Here is a 17,315-nt window from a genome sequence, read left to right as displayed (position 1 = left end):
ACGAATTGCAAGAGATGTTTACAAGTCGACGGTTGAAGTGGAAGCTCGTATTGAGTTTGCTAGAGAATGATTTGCCAAGCCTTTGATAGCTCAGTTGGTAGAGCGGAGGACTGTAATGGTAAAACAGGCATCCTTAGGTCGCTGGTTCAAATCCGGCTCAAAGGACTTTTGCCAAATGCACATTTTATTGAATACTTGGAAAGTAAAATACTTGGAAAGTAAAATAACAGACAATTTATAATTATATTATATTTCATCACTGAAAATAGATGCCTTTTGCTTTGAGGCTGTGGCCACGTTATTTTTCTGTCCAACACGAATCTTCATTGGTTTCCTGTCAGGTGTTTTGGATCCCCATCTCTTGCTATGAACTGGCAAAACAGCAGAATCCCCTTGACAATCTTGATTTCTCAAGGGAAATGAGAGAACACTATACACCATCCAAGATATTAAAATATTGTCAAGGCCCAACACGGCTGAATACTCTGAGGAGATGGCCTGTGAGGCGCCGCCTTTCAACTTTTCCCCCTTAGTATGGTGGTCATTAACATGCGGGAGACTGCGGAGGGGGTCATTTTTTTAATTGGGAACTGATGTGCTTTTACTCAATTCGGGAACCTCACAAGCCAAATTTGTAGTATTTTGCACGAATTGCAAGAGATGTTTACAAGTCGACGGTTGAAGTGGAAGCTCGTATTGAGTTTGCTAGAGAATGATTTGCCAAGCCTTCGATAGCTCAGTTGGTAGAGCGGAGGACTGTAGTGGTAAAACAGGCATCCTTAGGTCGCTGGTTCAAATCCGGCTCGAAGGACTTTTGCCAAATGCAAATTTTATTGAATACTTGGAAAGTAAAATACTTGGAAAATAAAATAACAGACAATTTATAATTATATTATATTTCATCACTGAAAATAGATGCCTTTTGCTTTGAGGCTGTGGCCACGTTATGTTTCTGTCCAACACCAATCTTCATTGGTTTCCTGTGAGGTGATTCGGATCCCCATCTCTTGCTATGAACTGGCAAAACAGCAGAATCCCCTTGACAATCTTGATTTCTCAAGGGAAATGAGAGAACAGTATACACCATCCAAGATATTAAAATATTGTCAAGGCCCAACACGGCTGAATACTCTGAGGAGATGGCCTGTGAGGCGCCGCCTTTCAACTTTTCCCCCTTAGTATGGTGGTCAGTAACATGCGGGAGACTGCGGAGGGGGTCATTTTTTTAATTGGGAACTGATGTGCTTTTACTCAATTCGGGAACCTCACAAGCCAAATTTGTAGTATTTTGCACGAATTGCAAGAGATGTTTACAAGTCGACGGTTGAAGTGGAAGCTCGTATTGAGTTTGCTAGAGAACGATTTGTCAAGCCTTCGATAGCTCAGTTGGTAGAGCGGAGGACTTTAGTGGTAAAACAGGCATCCTTAGGTCGATTTGCCAAATGCACATTTTATTGAATACTTGGAAAGTAAAATACTTGGAAAGTAAAATAACAGACAATTTATAATTATATTATATTTCATCACTTAAAATAGATGCCTTTTGCTTTGAGGCTGTGGCCACGTTATTTTTCTGTCCGACACCAATCTTCGTTGGTTTCCTGTGAGGTATTTTGGATCCCCATCTCTTGCTATGAACTGACAAAACAGCAGAATCCCCTTGACAATCTTGATTTCTCAAGGAAAATGAGAGAACACTATACACCATCCAAGATATTAAAATATTGTCAAGGCCCAACGCGGCTGAATACTCTGAGGAGATGGCCTGTGAGGTGCCGCCTTTCAACTTTTTCCCCTTAGTATGGTGGTCAGTAACATGCGGGAGACTGCGGAGGGGGTCATTTTTTTAATTGGGAACTGATGTGCTTTTACTCAATTTGGGAACCTCACAAGCCAAATTTGTAGTATTTTGCACGAATTGCAAGAGATGTTTACAGGTCGACGGTTGAAGTGGAAGCTCGTATTGAGTTTGCTAGAGATTGATTTGCCAAGCCTTCGATAGCTCAGTTGGTAGAGCGGAGGACTGTAGTGGTACAACAGGCATCCTTAGGTTGCTGGTTCAAATCCCGCTCGAAGGACTTTTGCCAAATGCAAATTTTATTGAATACTTGGAAAGTAAAATAACAGACAATTTATAATTATATTATATTTCATCACTGAAAATAGATGCCTGTTGCTTTGAGGCTGTGGCCACGTTATGTTTCTGTCCAACACGAATCTTCATTGGTTTCATGTGAGGTGTTTTGGATCCCCATCTCTTGCTATGAACTGGCAGAACAGCAGAATCCCCTTGACAATCTTGATTTCTCAAGGGAAATGAGAGAACACTATACACCATCCAAGATATTAAAATATTGTCAAGGCCCAACACGGCTGAATACTCTGAGGAGATGGCCTGTGAGGCGCCGCCTTTCAACTTTTCCCCCTTAGTATGGTGGTCAGTAACATGCGGGAGACTGCGGAGGGGGTCATTTTTTTAATTGGGAACTGATGTGCTTTTACTCAATTCGGGAACCTCACAAGCCAAATTTGTAGTATTTTGCACGAATTGCAAGAGATGTTTACAAGTCGACGGTTGAAGTGGAAGCTCGTATTGAGTTTGCTAGAGAATGATTTGCCAAGCCTTCGATAGCTCAGTTGGTAGAGCGGAGGACTGTAGTGGTAAAACAGGCATCCTTAGGTCGCTGGTTCAAATCCGGCTCGAAGGACTTTTGCCAAATGCAAATTTTATTGAATACTTGGAAAGTAAAATACTTGGAAAATAAAATAACAGACAATTTATAATTATATTATATTTCATCACTGAAAATAGATGCCTTTTGCTTTGAGGCTGTGGCCACGTTATGTTTCTGTCCAACACCAATCTTCATTGGTTTCCTGTGAGGTGATTCGGATCCCCATCTCTTGCTATGAACTGGCAAAACAGCAGAATCCCCTTGACAATCTTGATTTCTCAAGGGAAATGAGAGAACAGTATACACCATCCAAGATATTAAAATATTGTCAAGGCCCAACACGGCTGAATACTCTGAGGAGATGGCCTGTGAGGCGCCGCCTTTCAACTTTTCCCCCTTAGTATGGTGGTCAGTAACATGCGGGAGACTGCGGAGGGGGTCATTTTTTAAATTGGGAACTGATGTGCTTTTACTCAATTCGGGAACCTCACAAGCCAAATTTGTAGTATTTTGCACGAATTGCAAGAGATGTTTACAAGTCGACGGTTGAAGTGGAAGCTCGTATTGAGTTTGCTAGAGAATGATTTGCCAAGCCTTTGATAGCTCAGTTGGTAGAGCGGAGGACTGTAGTGGTAAAACAGGCATCCTTAGGTCGCTGGTTCAAATCCGGCTCGAAGGACTTTTGCCAAATGCAAATTTTATTGAATACTTGGAAAGTAAAATACTTGGAAAATAAAATAACAGACAATTTATAATTATATTATATTTCATCACTGAAAATAGATGCCTTTTGCTTTGAGGCTGTGGCCACGTTATGTTTCTGTCCAACACCAATCTTCATTGGTTTCCTGTGAGGTGATTCGGATCCCCATCTCTTGCTATGAACTGGCAAAACAGCAGAATCCCCTTGACAATCTTGATTTCTCAAGGGAAATGAGAGAACAGTATACACCATCCAAGATATTAAAATATTGTCAAGGCCCAACACGGCTGAATACTCTGAGGAGATGGCCTGTGAGGAGCCGCCTTTCAACTTTTCCCCCTTAGTATGGTGGTCAGTAACATGCGGGAGACTGCGGAGGGGGTCATTTTTTTAATTGGGAACTGATGTGCTTTTACTCAATTCGGGAACGTCACAAGCCAAATTTGTAGTATTTTGCACGAATTGCAAGAGATGTTTACAAGTCGACGGTTGAAGTGGAAGCTCGTATTGAGTTTGCTAGAGAACGATTTGTCAAGCCTTCGATAGCTCAGTTGGTAGAGCGGAGGACTTTAGTGGTAAAACAGGCATCCTTAGGTCGATTTGCCAAATGCACATTTTATTGAATACTTGGAAAGTAAAATACTTGGAAAGTAAAATAACAGACAATTTATAATTATATTATATTTCATCACTTAAAATAGATGCCTTTTGCTTTGAGGCTGTGGCCACGTTATTTTTCTGTCCGACACCAATCTTCGTTGGTTTCCTGTGAGGTATTTTGGATCCCCATCTCTTGCTATGAACTGACAAAACAGCAGAATCCCCTTGACAATCTTGATTTCTCAAGGAAAATGAGAGAACACTATACACCATCCAAGATATTAAAATATTGTCAAGGCCCAACGCGGCTGAATACTCTGAGGAGATGGCCTGTGAGGTGCCGCCTTTCAACTTTTTCCCCTTAGTATGGTGGTCAGTAACATGCGGGAGACTGCGGAGGGGGTCATTTTTTTAATTGGGAACTGATGTGCTTTTACTCAATTTGGGAACCTCACAAGCCAAATTTGTAGTATTTTGCACGAATTGCAAGAGATGTTTACAGGTCGACGGTTGAAGTGGAAGCTCGTATTGAGTTTGCTAGAGATTGATTTGCCAAGCCTTCGATAGCTCAGTTGGTAGAGCGGAGGACTGTAGTGGTACAACAGGCATCCTTAGGTTGCTGGTTCAAATCCCGCTCGAAGGACTTTTGCCAAATGCAAATTTTATTGAATACTTGGAAAGTAAAATACTTGGAAAGTAAAATAACAGACAATTTATAATTATATTATATTTCATCACTGAAAATAGATGCCTGTTGCTTTGAGGCTGTGGCCACGTTATGTTTCTGTCCAACACGAATCTTCATTGGTTTCATGTGAGGTGTTTTGGATCCCCATCTCTTGCTATGAACTGGCAGAACAGCAGAATCCCCTTGACAATCTTGATTTCTCAAGGGAAATGAGAGAACACTATACACCATCCAAGATATTAAAATATTGTCAAGGCCCAACACGGCTGAATACTCTGAGGAGATGGCCTGTGAGGCGCCGCCTTTCAACTTTTCCCCCTTAGTATGGTGGTCAGTAACATGCGGGAGACTGCGGAGGGGGTCATTTTTTTAATTGGGAACTGATGTGCTTTTACTCAATTCGGGAACCTCACAAGCCAAATTTGTAGTATTTTGCACGAATTGCAAGAGATGTTTACAAGTCGACGGTTGAAGTGGAAGCTCGTATTGAGTTTGCTAGAGTTGATTTGCCAAGCCTTTGATAGCTCAGTTGGTAGATTTGTAGTATTTTGCACGAATTGCAAGAGATGTTTACAAGTCGACGGTTGAAGTGGAAGCTCGTATTGAGCTTGCTAGAGACTGATTTGCCAAGCCTTCGATAGCTCAGTTGGTAGAGCGGAGGACTGTAGTGGTAAAACAGGCATCCTTAGGTCGCTGGTTGAAATCCGGATTGAAGGACTTTTGCCAAATGCAAATTTTATTGAATACTTGGAAAGTAAAATACTTGGAAAGTAAAATAACAGACAATTTATAATTATATTATATTTCATCACTGAAAATAGATGCCTGTTGCTTTGAGGCTGTGGCCACGTTATGTTTCTGTCCAACACGAATCTTCATTGGTTTCATGTGAGGTGTTTTGGATCCCCATCTCTTGCTATGAACTGGCAGAACAGCAGAATCCCCTTGACAATCTTGATTTCTCAAGGGAAATGAGAGAACACTATACACCATCCAAGATATTAAAATATTGTCAAGGCCCAACACGGCTGAATACTCTGAGGAGATGGCCTGTGAGGCGCCGCCTTTCAACTTTTCCTCCTTAGTATGGTGGTCAGTAACATGCGGGAGACTGCGGAGGGGGTCATTTTTTAAATTGGGAACTGATGTGCTTTTACTCAATTCGGGAACCTCACAAGCCAAATTTGTAGTATTTTGCACGAATTGCAAGAGATGTTTACAAGTCGACGGTTGAAGTGGAAGCTCGTATTGAGTTTGCTAGAGAATGATTTGCCAAGCCTTTGATAGCTCAGTTGGTAGAGCGGAGGACTGTAATGGTAAAACAGGCATCCTTAGGTCGCTGGTTCAAATCCGGCTCAAAGGACTTTTGCCAAATGCACATTTTATTGAATACTTGGAAAGTAAAATACTTGGAAAGTAAAATAACAGACAATTTATAATTATATTATATTTCATCACTGAAAATAGATGCCTTTTGCTTTGAGGCTGTGGCCACGTTATTTTTCTGTCCAACACGAATCTTCATTGGTTTCCTGTCAGGTGTTTTGGATCCCCATCTCTTGCTATGAACTGGCAAAACAGCAGAATCCCCATGACAATCTTGATTTCTCAAGGGAAATGAGAGAACACTATACACCATCCAAGATATTAAAATATTGTCAAGGCCCAACACGGCTGAATACTCTGAGGAGATGGCCTGTGAGGCGCCGCCTTTCAACTTTTCCCCCTTAGTATGGTGGTCATTAACATGCGGGAGACTGCGGAGGGGGTCATTTTTTTAATTGGGAACTGATGTGCTTTTACTCAATTCGGGAACCTCACAAGCCAAATTTGTAGTATTTTGCACGAATTGCAAGAGATGTTTACAAGTCGACGGTTGAAGTGGAAGCTCGTATTGAGTTTGCTAGAGAATGATTTGCCAAGCCTTCGATAGCTCAGTTGGTAGAGCAGAGGACTGTAGTGGTAAAACAGGCATCCTTAGGTCGCTGGTTCAAATCCGACTCGAAGGACTTTTGCCAAATGCAAATTTTATTGAATACTTGGAAAGTAAAATACTTGGAAAATAAAATAACAGACAATTTATAATTATATTATATTTCATCACTGAAAATAGATGCCTTTTGCTTTGAGGCTGTGGCCACGTTATGTTTCTGTCCAACACCAATCTTCATTGGTTTCCTGTGAGGTGATTCGGATCCCCATCTCTTGCTATGAACTGGCAAAACAGCAGAATCCCCTTGACAATCTTGATTTCTCAAGGGAAATGAGAGAACAGTATACACCATCCAAGATATTAAAATATTGTCAAGGCCCAACACGGCTGAATACTCTGAGGAGATGGCCTGTGAGGAGCCGCCTTTCAACTTTTCCCCCTTAGTATGGTGGTCAGTAACATGCGGGAGACTGCGGAGGGGGTCATTTTTTTAATTGGGAACTGATGTGCTTTTACTCAATTCGGGAACGTCACAAGCCAAATTTGTAGTATTTTGCACGAATTGCAAGAGATGTTTACAAGTCGACGGTTGAAGTGGAAGCTCGTATTGAGTTTGCTAGAGAACGATTTGCCAAGCCTTCGATAGCTCAGTTGGTAGAGCGGAGGACTTTAGTGGTAAAACAGGCATCCTTAGGTCGATTTGCCAAATGCACATTTTATTGAATACTTGGAAAGTAAAATACTTGGAAAGTAAAATAACAGACAATTTATAATTATATTATATTTCATCACTGAAAATAGATGCCTGTTGCTTTGAGGCTGTGGCCACGTTATGTTTCTGTCCAACACGAATCTTCATTGGTTTCATGTGAGGTGTTTTGGATCCCCATCTCTTGCTATGAACTGGCAGAACAGCAGAATCCCCTTGACAATCTTGATTTCTCAAGGGAAATGAGAGAACACTATACACCATCCAAGATATTAAAATATTGGCAAGGCCCAACACGGCTGAATACTCTGAGGAGATGGCCTGTGAGGCGCCGCCTTTCAACATTTCCCCCTTAGTATGGTGGTCAGTAACATGCGGGAGACTGCGGAGGGAGTCATTTTTTTAATTGGGAACTGATGTGCTTTTACTCAATTCGGGAACCTCACAAGCCAAATTTTTGGTATTTTGCACGAATTGCAAGAGATGTTTACAAGTCGACGGTTGAAGTGGAAGCTCGTATTGAGTTTGCTAGAGTTGGTTTGCCAAGCCTTCGATAGCTCAGTTGGTAGAGCGGAGTACTGTAATGGTAAAACAGGCATCCTTAGGTCGCTGGTTCAAATCTGGCTCAAAGGACTTTTGCCAAATGCACATTTTATTGAATACTTGGAAAGTAAAATACTTGGAAAGTAAAATAACAGACAATTTATAATTATATTATATTTCATTACTGAAAATAGATGCCTTTTGCTTTGAGGCTGTGGCCACGTTATTTTTCTGTCCAACACGAATCTTCATTGGTTTCCTGTCAGGTGTTTTGGATCCCCATCTCTTGCTATGAACTGACAAAACAGCAGAATCCCCTTGACAATCTTGATTTCTCAAGGGAAATGAGAGAACACTATACACCATCCAAGATATTAAAATATTGTCAAGGCCCAACACGGCTGAATACTCTGAGGAGATGGCCTGTGAGGCGCCGCCTTTCAACTTTTCCCCCTTAGTATGGTGGTCATTAACATGCGGGAGACTGGGGAGGGGGTCATTTTTTTAATTGGGAACTGATGTGCTTTTACTCAATTCGGGAACCTCACAAGTCAAATTTGTAGTATTTTGCACGAATTGCAAGAGATGTTTACAAGTCGACGGTTGAAGTGGAAGCTCGTATTGAGTTTGCTAGAGAACAATTTGCCAAGCCTTCGATAGCTCAGTTGGTAGAGCGGAGGACTGTAGTGGTAAAACAGGCATCCTTAGGTCGCTGGTTCAAATCCGGCTCGAAGGACTTTTGCCAAATGCAAATTTTATTGAATACTTGGAAAGTAAAATACTTGGAAAATAAAATAACAGACAATTTATAATTATATTATATTTCATCACTGAAAATAGATGCCTTTTGCTTTGAGGCTGTGGCCACGTTACGTTTCTGTCCAACACCAATCTTCATTGGTTTCCTGTGAGGTGATTCGGATCCCCATCTCTTGCTATGAACTGGCAAAACAGCAGAATCCCCTTGACAATCTTGATTTCTCAAGGGAAATGAGAGAACACTATACACCATCCAAGATATTAAAATATTGTCAAGGCCCAACACGGCTGAATACTCTGAGGAGATGGCCTGTGAGGCGCCGCCTTTCAACTTTTCCCCCTTAGTATGGTGGTCAGTAACATGCGGGAGACTGCGGAGGGGGTCATTTTTTTAATTGGGAACTGATGTGCTTTTACTCAATTCGGGAACCTCACAAGCCAAATTTGTAGTATTTTGCACGAATTGCAAGAGATGTTTGAATGTCGACGGTTGAAGTGGAAGCTCGTATTGAGCTTGCTAGAGACTGATTTGCCAAGCCTTCGATAGCTCAGTTGGTAGAGCAGAGGACTGTAGTGGTAAAACAGGCATCCTTAGGTCGCTGGTTCAAATCCAGATTGAAGGACTTTTGCCAAATGCAAATTTTATTGAATACTTGGAAAGTAAAATGCTTGGAAAATAAAATAACAGACAATTTATAATTATATTATATTTCATCACTGAAAATAGATGCCTTTTGCTTTGAGGCTGTGGCCACGTTATTTTTCTGTCCAACACGAATCTTCATTGGTTTCCTGTCAGGTGTTTTGGATCCCCATCTCTTGCTATGAACTGGCAAAACAGCAGAATCCCCTTGACAATCTTGATTTCTCAAGGGAAATGAGAGAACACTATACACCATCCAAGATATTAAAATATTGTCAAGGCCCAACACGGCTGAATACTCTGAGGAGATGGCCTGTGAGGCGCCGCCTTTCAACTTTTCCCCCTTAGTATGGTGGTCATTAACATGCGGGAGACTGCGGAGGGGGTCATTTTTTTAATTGGGAACTGATGTGCTTTTACTCAATTCGGGAACCTCACAAGCCAAATTTGTAGTATTTTGCACGAATTGCAAGAGATGTTTACAAGTCGACGGTTGAAGTGGAAGCTCGTATTGAGTTTGCTAGAGAATGATTCGCCAAGCCTTCGATAGCTCAGTTGGTAGAGCGGAGGACTGTAGTGGTAAAACAGGCATCCTTAGGTCGCTGGTTCAAATCCAGCTCGAAGGACTTTTGCCAAATGCAAATTTTATTGAATACTTGGAAAGTAAAATACTTGGAAAATAAAATAACAGACAATTTATAATTATATTATATTTCATCACTGAAAATAGATGCCTTTTGCTTTGAGGCTGTGGCCACGTTATGTTTCTGTCCAACACCAATCTTCATTGGTTTCCTGTGAGGTGATTCGGATCCCCATCTCTTGCTATGAACTGGCAAAACAGCAGAATCCCCTTGACAATCTTGATTTCTCAAGGGAAATGAGAGAACAGTATACACCATCCAAGATATTAAAATATTGCCAAGGCCCAACACGGCTGAATACTCTGAGGAGATGGCCTGTGAGGCGCCGCCTTTCAACTTTTCCCCCTTAGTATGGTGGTCACTAACATGCGGGAGACTGCGGAGGGGGTCATTTTTTTAATTGGGAACTGATGTGCTTTTACTCAATTCGGGAACCTCACAAGCCAAATTTGTAGTATTTTGCACGAATTGCAAGAGATGTTTACAAGTCGACGGTTGAAGTGGAAGCTCGTATTGAGTTTGCTAGAGAATGATTTGCCAAGCCTTCGAAAGCTCAGCTGGTAGAGCAGAGGACTGTAGTGGTAAAACAGGCATCCTTAGGTCGCTGGTTCAAATCTGGCTCGAAGGACTTTTGCCAAATGCAAATTTTATTGAATACTTGGAAAGTAAAATACTTGGAAAATAAAATAACAGACAATTTATAATTATATTATATTTCATCACTGAAAATAGATGCCTTTTGCTTTGAGGCTGTGGCCACGTTATGTTTCTGTCCAACACCAATCTTCATTGGTTTCCTGTGAGGTGATTCGGATCCCCATCTCTTGCTATGAACTGGCAAAACAGCAGAATCCCCTTGACAATCTTGATTTCTCAAGGGAAATGAGAGAACAGTATACACCATCCAAGATATTAAAATATTGTCAAGGCCCAACACGGCTGAATACTCTGAGGAGATGGCCTGTGAGGAGCCGCCTTTCAACTTTTCCCCCTTAGTATGGTGGTCAGTAACATGCGGGAGACTGCGGAGGGGGTCATTTTTTTAATTGGGAACTGATGTGCTTTTACTCAATTCGGGAACGTCACAAGCCAAATTTGTAGTATTTTGCACGAATTGCAAGAGATGTTTACAAGTCGACGGTTGAAGTGGAAGCTCGTATTGAGTTTGCTAGAGAACGATTTGCCAAGCCTTCGATAGCTCAGTTGGTAGAGCGGAGGACTTTAGTGGTAAAACAGGCATCCTTAGGTCGATTTGCCAGATGCACATTTTATTGAATACTTGGAAAGTAAAATACTTGGAAAGTAAAATAACAGACAATTTATAATTATATTATATTTCATCACTGAAAATAGATGCCTTTTGCTTTGAGGCTGTGGCCACGTTATTTTTCTGTCCGACACCAATCTTCGTTGGTTTCCTGTGAGGTATTTTGGATCCCCATCTCTTGCTATGAACTGACAAAACAGCAGAATCCCCTTGACAATCTTGATTTCTCAAGGAAAATGAGAGAACACTATACACCATCCAAGATATTAAAATATTGTCAAGGCCCAACGCGGCTGAATACTCTGAGGAGATGGCCTGTGAGGTGCCGCCTTTCAACTTTTCCCCCTTAGTATGGTGGTCAGTAACATGCGGGAGACTGCGGAGGGGGTCATTTTTTTAATTGGGAACTGATGTGCTTTTACTCAATTTGGGAACCTCACAAGCCAAATTTGTAGTATTTTGCACGAATTGCAAGAGATGTTTACAAGTCGACGGTTGAAGTGGAAGCTCGTATTGAGTTTGCTAGAGTTGATTTGCCAAGCCTTTGATAGCTCAGTTGGTAGATTTGTAGTATTTTGCACGAATTGCAAGAGATGTTTACAAGTCGACGGTTGAAGTGGAAGCTCGTATTGAGCTTGCTAGAGACTGATTTGCCAAGCCTTCGATAGCTCAGTTGGTAGAGCGGAGGACTGTAGTGGTAAAACAGGCATCCTTAGGTCGCTGGTTGAAATCCGGATTGAAGGACTTTTGCCAAATGCAAATTTTATTGAATACTTGGAAAGTAAAATACTTGGAAAGTAAAATAACAGACAATTTATAATTATATTATATTTCATCACTGAAAATAGATGCCTGTTGCTTTGAGGCTGTGGCCACGTTATGTTTCTGTCCAACACGAATCTTCATTGGTTTCATGTGAGGTGTTTTGGATCCCCATCTCTTGCTATGAACTGGCAGAACAGCAGAATCCCCTTGACAATCTTGATTTCTCAAGGGAAATGAGAGAACACTATACACCATCCAAGATATTAAAATATTGTCAAGGCCCAACACGGCTGAATACTCTGAGGAGATGGCCTGTGAGGCGCCGCCTTTCAACTTTTCCTCCTTAGTATGGTGGTCAGTAACATGCGGGAGACTGCGGAGCGGGTCATTTTTTAAATTGGGAACTGATGTGCTTTTACTCAATTCGGGAACCTCACAAGCCAAATTTGTAGTATTTTGCACGAATTGCAAGAGATGTTTACAAGTCGACGGTTGAAGTGGAAGCTCGTATTGAGTTTGCTAGAGAATGATTTGCCAAGCCTTTGATAGCTCAGTTGGTAGAGCGGAGGACTGTAATGGTAAAACAGGCATCCTTAGGTCGCTGGTTCAAATCCGGCTCAAAGGACTTTTGCCAAATGCACATTTTATTGAATACTTGGAAAGTAAAATACTTGGAAAGTAAAATAACAGACAATTTATAATTATATTATATTTCATCACTGAAAATAGATGCCTTTTGCTTTGAGGCTGTGGCCACGTTATTTTTCTGTCCAACACGAATCTTCATTGGTTTCCTGTCAGGTGTTTTGGATCCCCATCTCTTGCTATGAACTGGCAAAACAGCAGAATCCCCATGACAATCTTGATTTCTCAAGGGAAATGAGAGAACACTATACACCATCCAAGATATTAAAATATTGTCAAGGCCCAACACGGCTGAATACTCTGAGGAGATGGCCTGTGAGACGCCGCCTTTCAACTTTTCCCCCTTAGTATGGTGGTCATTAACATGCGGGAGACTGCGGAGGGGGTCATTTTTTTAATTGGGAACTGATGTGCTTTTACTCAATTCGGGAACCTCACAAGCCAAATTTGTAGTATTTTGCACGAATTGCAAGAGATGTTTACAAGTCGACGGTTGAAGTGGAAGCTCGTATTGAGTTTGCTAGAGAATGATTTGCCAAGCCTTCGATAGCTCAGTTGGTAGAGCGGAGGACTGTAGTGGTAAAACAGGCATCCTTAGGTCGCTGGTTCAAATCCGGCTCGAAGGACTTTTGCCAAATGCAAATTTTATTGAATACTTGGAAAGTAAAATACTTGGAAAATAAAATAACAGACAATTTATAATTATATTATATTTCATCACTGAAAATAGATGCCTTTTGCTTTGAGGCTGTGGCCACGTTATGTTTCTGTCCAACACCAATCTTCATTGGTTTCCTGTGAGGTGATTCGGATCCCCATCTCTTGCTATGAACTGGCAAAACAGCAGAATCCCCTTGACAATCTTGATTTCTCAAGGGAAATGAGAGAACAGTATACACCATCCAAGATATTAAAATATTGTCAAGGCCCAACACGGCTGAATACTCTGAGGAGATGGCCTGTGAGGAGCCGCCTTTCAACTTTTCCCCCTTAGTATGGTGGTCAGTAACATGCGGGAGACTGCAGAGGGGGTCATTTTTTTAATTGGGAACTGATGTGCTTTTACTCAATTCGGGAACGTCACAAGCCAAATTTGTAGTATTTTGCACGAATTGCAAGAGATGTTTACAAGTCGACGGTTGAAGTGGAAGCTCGTATTGAGTTTGCTAGAGAACGATTTGCCAAGCCTTCGATAGCTCAGTTGGTAGAGCGGAGGACTTTAGTGGTAAAACAGGCATCCTTAGGTCGATTTGCCAAATGCACATTTTATTGAATACTTGGAAAGTAAAATACTTGGAAAGTAAAATAACAGACAATTTATAATTATATTATATTTCATCACTGAAAATAGATGCCTTTTGCTTTGAGGCTGTGGCCACGTTATTTTTCTGTCCGACACCAATCTTCGTTGGTTTCCTGTGAGGTATTTTGGATCCCCATCTCTTGCTATGAACTGACAAAACAGCAGAATCCCCTTGACAATCTTGATTTCTCAAGGAAAATGAGAGAACACTATACACCATCCAAGATATTAAAATATTGTCAAGGCCCAACGCGGCTGAATACTCTGAGGAGATGGCCTGTGAGGTGCCGCCTTTCAACTTTTCCCCCTTAGTATGGTGGTCAGTAACATGCGGGAGACTGCGGAGGGGGTCATTTTTTTAATTGGGAACTGATGTGCTTTTACTCAATTTGGGAACCTCACAAGCCAAATTTGTAGTATTTTGCACGAATTGCAAGAGATGTTTACAAGTCGACGGTTAAAGTAGAAGCTCGTATTGAGTTTGCTAGAGAATGATTTGCCAAGCCTTCGATAGCTCAGTTGGTAGAGCGGAGCACTGTAGTGGTACAACAGGCATCCTTAGGTTGCTGGTTCAAATCCTGCTCGAAGGACTTTTGCCAAATGCAAATTTTATTGAATACTTGGAAAGTAAAATACTTGGAAAGTAAAATAACAGACAATTTATAATTATATTATATTTCATCACTGAAAATAGATGCCTGTTGCTTTGAGGCTGTGGCCACGTTATGTTTCTGTCCAACACGAATCTTCATTGGTTTCATGTGAGGTGTTTTGGATCCCCATCTCTTGCTATGAACTGGCAGAACAGCAGAATCCCCTTGACAATCTTGATTTCTCAAGGGAAATGAGAGAACACTATACACCATCCAAGATATTAAAATATTGGCAAGGCCCAACACGGCTGAATACTCTGAGGAGATGGCCTGTGAGGCGCCGCCTTTCAACATTTCCCCCTTAGTATGGTGGTCAGTAACATGCGGGAGACTGCGGAGGGAGTCATTTTTTTAATTGGGAACTGATGTGCTTGTACTCAATTCGGGAACCTCACAAGCCAAATTTGTAGTATTTTGCACGAATTGCAAGAGATGTTTACAAGTCGACGGTTGAAGTGGAAGCTCGTATTGAGTTTGCTAGAGTTGATTTGCCAAGCCTTCGATAGCTCAGTTGGTAGAGCGGACTACTGTAATGGTAAAACAGGCATCCTTAGGTCGCTGGTTCAAATCTGGCTCAAAGGACTTTTGCCAAATGCACATTTTATTGAATACTTGGAAAGTAAAATACTTGGAAAGTAAAATAACAGACAATTTATAATTATATTATATTTCATTACTGAAAATAGATGCCTTTTGCTTTGAGGCTGTGGCCACGTTATTTTTCTGTCCAACACGAATCTTCATTGGTTTCCTGTCAGGTGTTTTGGATCCCCATCTCTTGCTATGAACTGCCAAAACAGCAGAATCCCCTTGACAATCTTGATTTCTCAGGGGAAATGAGAGAACACTATACACCATCCAAGATATTAAAATATTGTCAAGGCCCAACACGGCTGAATACTCTGAGGAGATGGCCTGTGAGGCGCCGCCTTTCAACTTTTCCCCCTTAGTATGGTGGTCATTAACATGCGGGAGACTGGGGAGGGGGTCATTTTTTTAATTGGGAACTGATGTGCTTTTACTCAATTCGGGAACCTCACAAGCCAAATTTGTAGTATTTTGCACGAATTGCAAGAGATGTTTACAAGTCGACGGTTGAAGTGGAAACTTGTATTGAGTTTGCTAGAGAACGATTTGCCAAGCCTTCGATAGCTCAGTTGGTAGAGCGGAGGACTGTAGTGGTAAAACAGGCATCCTTAGGTCGCTGGTTCAAATCCGGCTCGAAGGACTTTTTCCAAATGCAAATTTTATTGAATACTTGGAAAGTAAAATACTTGGAAAATAAAATAACAGACAATTTATAATTATATTATATTTCATCACTGAAAATAGATGCCTTTTGCTTTGAGGCTGTGGCCACGTTACGTTTCTGTCCAACACCAATCTTCATTGGTTTCCTGTGAGGTGATTCGGATCCCCATCTCTTGCTATGAACTGGCAAAACAGCAGAATCCCCTTGACAATCTTGATTTCTCAAGGGAAATGAGAGAACACTATACACCATCCAAGATATTAAAATATTGTCAAGGCCCAACACGGCTGAATACTCTGAGGAGATGGCCTGTGAGGCGCCGCCTTTCAACTTTTCCCCCTTAGTATGGTGGTCAGTAACATGCGGGAGACTGCGGAGGGGGTCATTTTTTTAATTGTGAACTGATGTGCTTTTACTCAATTCGGGAACCTCACAAGCCAAATTTGTAGTATTTTGCACGAATTGCAAGAGATGTTTGAATGTCGACGGTTGAAGTGGAAGCTCGTATTGAGCTTGCTAGAGACTGATTTGCCAAGCCTTCGATAGCTCAGTTGGTAGAGCAGAGGGCTGTAGTGGTAAAACAGGCATCCTTAGGTCGCTGGTTCAAATCCAGATTGAAGGACTTTTGCCAAATGCAAATTTTATTGAATACTTGGAAAGTAAAATGCTTGGAAAATAAAATAACAGACAATTTATAATTATATTATATTTCATCACTGAAAATAGATGCCTTTTGCTTTGAGGCTGTGGCCACGTTATTTTTCTGTCCAACACGAATCTTCATTGGTTTCCTGTCAGGTGTTTTGGATCCCCATCTCTTGCTATGAACTGGCAAAACAGCAGAATCCCCTTGACAATCTTGATTTCTCAAGGGAAATGAGAGAACACTATACACCATCCAAGATATTAAAATATTGTCAAGGCCCAACACGGCTGAATACTCTGAGGAGATGGCCTGTGAGGCGCCGCCTTTCAACTTTTCCCCCTTAGTATGGTGGTCATTAACATGCGGGAGACTGCGGAGGGGGTCATTTTTTTAATTGGGAACTGATGTGCTTTTACTCAATTCGGGAACCTCACAAGCCAAATTTGTAGTATTTTGCACGAATTGCAAGAGATGTTTACAAGTCGACGGTTGAAGTGGAAGCTCGTATTGAGTTTGCTAGAGAATGATTCGCCAAGCCTTCGATAGCTCAGTTAGTAGAGCGGAGGACTGTAGTGGTAAAACAGGCATCCTTAGGTCGCTGGTTCAAATCCAGCTCGAAGGACTTTTGCCAAATGCAAATTTTATTGAATACTTGGAAAGTAAAATACTTGGAAAATAAAATAACAGACAATTTATAATTATATTATATTTCATCACTGAAAATAGATGCCTTTTGCTTTGAGGGTGTGGCCACGTTATGTTTCTGTCCAACACCAATCTTCATTGGTTTCCTGTGAGGTGATTCGGATCCCCATCTCTTGCTATGAACTGGCAAAACAGCAGAATCCCCTTGACAATCTTGATTTCTCAAGGGAAATGAGAGAACA

At 41.4% G+C, this 17,315-nt stretch overlaps 10 non-coding genes across 10 annotated transcripts; all 10 read left to right on the top strand.

Annotated features, from left to right (window-relative positions):
* Positions 1–79: 79 nt before the first annotated feature.
* On the top strand, positions 80–165 carry TRNAY-GUA (transfer RNA tyrosine (anticodon GUA)). The gene is given in 2 exon segments: positions 80–116; positions 130–165. It is a non-coding gene; the product is annotated as a tRNA-Tyr (tRNA).
* Positions 166–725: 560 nt separating this feature from the next.
* Positions 726–811, top strand: TRNAY-GUA (transfer RNA tyrosine (anticodon GUA)). The gene is given in 2 exon segments: positions 726–762; positions 776–811. It is a non-coding gene; the product is annotated as a tRNA-Tyr (tRNA).
* Positions 812–2,622: 1,811 nt separating this feature from the next.
* On the top strand, positions 2,623–2,708 carry TRNAY-GUA (transfer RNA tyrosine (anticodon GUA)). Its single transcript is given in 2 exon segments — positions 2,623–2,659; positions 2,673–2,708. It is a non-coding gene; the product is annotated as a tRNA-Tyr (tRNA).
* A 560-nt stretch (positions 2,709–3,268) lies between these two features.
* Positions 3,269–3,354, top strand: TRNAY-GUA (transfer RNA tyrosine (anticodon GUA)). The gene is given in 2 exon segments: positions 3,269–3,305; positions 3,319–3,354. It is a non-coding gene; the product is annotated as a tRNA-Tyr (tRNA).
* A 2,589-nt stretch (positions 3,355–5,943) lies between these two features.
* Positions 5,944–6,029, top strand: TRNAY-GUA (transfer RNA tyrosine (anticodon GUA)). The gene is given in 2 exon segments: positions 5,944–5,980; positions 5,994–6,029. It is a non-coding gene; the product is annotated as a tRNA-Tyr (tRNA).
* Positions 6,030–8,501: 2,472 nt separating this feature from the next.
* On the top strand, positions 8,502–8,587 carry TRNAY-GUA (transfer RNA tyrosine (anticodon GUA)). Its single transcript is given in 2 exon segments — positions 8,502–8,538; positions 8,552–8,587. It is a non-coding gene; the product is annotated as a tRNA-Tyr (tRNA).
* Positions 8,588–9,793: 1,206 nt separating this feature from the next.
* Positions 9,794–9,879, top strand: TRNAY-GUA (transfer RNA tyrosine (anticodon GUA)). Its single transcript is given in 2 exon segments — positions 9,794–9,830; positions 9,844–9,879. It is a non-coding gene; the product is annotated as a tRNA-Tyr (tRNA).
* A 2,589-nt stretch (positions 9,880–12,468) lies between these two features.
* On the top strand, positions 12,469–12,554 carry TRNAY-GUA (transfer RNA tyrosine (anticodon GUA)). The gene is given in 2 exon segments: positions 12,469–12,505; positions 12,519–12,554. It is a non-coding gene; the product is annotated as a tRNA-Tyr (tRNA).
* Positions 12,555–13,114: 560 nt separating this feature from the next.
* On the top strand, positions 13,115–13,200 carry TRNAY-GUA (transfer RNA tyrosine (anticodon GUA)). The gene is given in 2 exon segments: positions 13,115–13,151; positions 13,165–13,200. It is a non-coding gene; the product is annotated as a tRNA-Tyr (tRNA).
* A 2,472-nt stretch (positions 13,201–15,672) lies between these two features.
* On the top strand, positions 15,673–15,758 carry TRNAY-GUA (transfer RNA tyrosine (anticodon GUA)). Its single transcript is given in 2 exon segments — positions 15,673–15,709; positions 15,723–15,758. It is a non-coding gene; the product is annotated as a tRNA-Tyr (tRNA).
* Positions 15,759–17,315: the final 1,557 nt, after the last annotated feature.

This window comes from Ambystoma mexicanum, chromosome 1p, assembly GCF_040938575.1.
Source record: "Ambystoma mexicanum isolate Mex_15411 chromosome 1p, UKY_AmexF1_1, whole genome shotgun sequence".
NCBI classification, from domain to species: domain Eukaryota; kingdom Metazoa; phylum Chordata; class Amphibia; order Caudata; family Ambystomatidae; genus Ambystoma; species Ambystoma mexicanum.
Note: the sequence above shows the minus strand (reverse complement) of the source record. Positions and strands in the feature narration are given on the sequence as shown.